This window comes from Monopterus albus, unplaced genomic scaffold (genome assembly GCF_001952655.1).
Source record: "Monopterus albus unplaced genomic scaffold, M_albus_1.0 scaffold260.1, whole genome shotgun sequence".
NCBI classification, from domain to species: Eukaryota; Metazoa; Chordata; class Actinopteri; order Synbranchiformes; family Synbranchidae; genus Monopterus; species Monopterus albus.
In genome coordinates this window covers 1,146,926-1,150,228 of record NW_018128140.1, presented here as the reverse complement: position 1 = coordinate 1,150,228, position 3,303 = coordinate 1,146,926, and positions in this window count along the sequence as shown.

Below are 3,303 nucleotides of genomic sequence, written 5' to 3'. Positions count from 1 at the left end.
CCTTAGGAAGGGGAAGAATATTTATACTGCCTTAATTTCTACATACACACTCACTTCTTCCTTTGTTTCCAACTATCTGCTCCATATTAGGCATTGCTTTCTGTTTCACTAATTAAAACTGTTCTGCCCATGTGTGTGTGGGTGCATAATGGTTCTACCTTTGAAGCTTTCTCCTTTGCTAGCCTCCAGATCTAATCTTTGTTTCACTAACCTTGGAGTCCCAGTGAACCCAGCATCTCCCCTGGCTCCACTAGCTCGGTGGTGATAATAAATTCACTGTGGACTCCCTTAGCCAGAGCTGTAAATCTAATGAGATTCAGTAATTTTGTGGACAAGACCCTATAATGTTGAACAGTGCTTCAGTGACTAACACAGTAAATACTGACCAGTCGTTCAGTGAACACATAGGGTGACATATAACTATGTAAACGTAACTGACATATAAATATGTAAACTTATGTGTGCTATAAAATAAAACCATTCATAAGTGCGTAAAATGAAAATCACCCTAACAAATCCCTCCTTTTACACCTTTTAAGGTGTAAACCAATGTGACCTAATTATAAGCAAAACATTATAAAAGTATTTACTGGTGACTCAAACTCATGACAGTTCCATAAGACATAAATGTGAAAACATAGAAAAAAACTCATCCTCTGTATGAGCTGTGACTTTTGACCGTTACTGGGCCCATCCAGGCCATCAGCTGACATCTCCGGTCCCAGGTCATCACAGGGGAATCTAACAAAATGAACTCAAACACAATTGTAGTAACTTGTAACCAAAGAAAATTACTTGAGTGGGTTTATGATATAGTTCAGTATGTGTTTCCTTATTTTTTTCACTCCTTTTACAGGTCAGCCGTTATGACCTGAAACTTGTAACCTTCACACCTTTGGTCATTTTACCCAATACTGCAAATAAAACATGAACATGAAATGAAAATTAAAGTAGAAATATAAATGAAAATGAGACGGAACAAGATGGTTCTTTCCCTCATGCTTCATAACACACAATTGTCTGTACTGTTGGACACACAGCTTCAATGCAAACACATCATTTCATCTTTAATAGATTTCTCATTATTCTTAACGTCACTGCGGTGCAGACGAAAAAACCCCAGTGGGGAAAAATTGTCTGGCACAACCCCCTGGATCCTCAGAGACGGAAAAACCCCATGATGGTGAATTATGGGGAAAGCCGCCTACATAGGACTCCTTTTGGGTGATCACCATGATGGCCTGCAGTGAACCAGATTGTAGACAAAAACAGACATAATGAATCATAGGACAAAGATTAAACAACAGTCAACATGTATTGTATAATAAGTCTCCTAAATGTAACCAATTGTTCTGCTCATAAGTGTGTAGTAAAAAATAGAAATATAGAAAATGAAATGTAGTAAAAACAGAAATATAGACAATGAAAATTCTAACCGATTTACCCTCCTTTTACACCTGAAGAGGTGTAAACCAACTTGGGTAAATACTATTTACCCCACGTATAATCTCAGCAGGCCAGCTGTAATGGCATGAAAGCTGTCCACCTCTGAGCCCTCAGCCTCTGCTTCCTTATCGGAAGACATGGCGCCGGGATTGAGGAGATCCTTGAAGTATTCCTTCCACCGTCCGACAATGTCCCCAGTTGAGGTCAACAGCTGCCCACCTCCACTGTAAACAGTTTTGGCAGGGCACTGCTTCCCCCTCCTGAGGCGCTGGTTTGCCAGAATCTCTTCGAGGCTGACCGATAGTCCCTCTTCATGGCCTCACCGAACTCTTCCCAGGACCCGAGTTTTTGCCTCCGCAACCACCCGGGCTGCAGCCCGCTTTGCCTGCCGGTACGTTTCAGCTGTCTCAGGAGTCCCACGAGCCAACCAGGCCCGAAAGGACTCCTTCTTCCAGTTTACCCCAAAGTCCACTTCATTCTCACAAGAGTCCAGCTTCTTAACTTCACCTAGCAGGGGCATCTGGTTAGGAGGAGGATCCTTTTCATTGTGAGTGGTCACGGTGCTTTTGTTGCGGATCAAAGGCCTGAAATCTCTTGAGGTAGCTGACGTAATTATGTTAACTGAATTTTTTTGATGTCTGAGTTTGTTCCCACAATATAATTGGAAGTGCGATCATCAGACTAAGTAAGACAAAGACCAATAGTGTTCCCCTTAGGCCACAAAGGCCAGGGTGTCTAAATGGATGCCATGGTCATCTGGTAGATATTTCCATGGCTCCTTAGAGGGCTATTATCAACAAGTTGTCACAATCAAAATTGATTCTAAGATTTAGAGCCCTCACTGTCTGCAGCCAAATCAGTCCTAACCTCTCCTAATGTGCGACAGGGCGGTGGGGCAGGTACACAATGTGTCAGGTGGTGCCAATTAGCTCCAGCCTTTCCTTTTACCTGAACCGCGTGTGATGTACACTCAGTTACCTTGTACGGTCCAGTCCACCTGGGTTTAGAGCAACATTGAGACTAGCTGGTGGCATCTCCACATGACAGCTATGTTAGAGAATAATGTCATTGATTGTGATACCTGTAATAGTCACAACCCAAAGTCAGCATATACTGTAGGTGCCTAATGGGAAAATTTCTTGCACCAGAAGCTTCATTCCAAGACATCACTATTGACTTCACAGACATGGGAGCAGATAACAGAACAAAAGGATACAGATACTTGTTAGTGATGGTCGACAGATTTACTAAATGGGTAGAGGCTATCCCTTGCAGAAATGAAACAGCACAAACTTACCCAAGTGAGTTTAGTTCCATAGCATATCTTTGCTATTTTTTTCTCTTTAATGTTTGATTTGCCCTTTCAACTAGTCCCTGTGAGGCAGGGTGATACACTGCTCCAAAATGGTGTGTTATGCCGAGAGCTTTCTCTACCTCAGCTAATTCCTTATTGCTGAAATGCGATCCGTTGTCTGAACGAATACTCCTTGGAACCCCATACCTAGGTATGAGTTCATTTTTTAACCATTTAACCACTGTCTGTCCTGATTCATTTCTGCCGACTTAGTAAATCGGTCGACCATCACTAACAAATATCTGTATCCCTTTGTCCTGTTATCTGCTCCCATGTCTGTGAAGTCAATCGTGATGTCTTGGAATGGAGCTTCTGGTAAATCTTCCCATTGGGCACTTATATGCTGGCTTTGGGTTGTGACTATTGCAGGTATCACAATCAGTGACATAGTTGTCAGGGAAACCTCAATATCAAACTTTTACTGTTCCATTGGCAGTAACACACAACGGACAAGCATTAACCCATCAATTTTTATACGCTCCTGAATGCCCTGTCAATCTTTT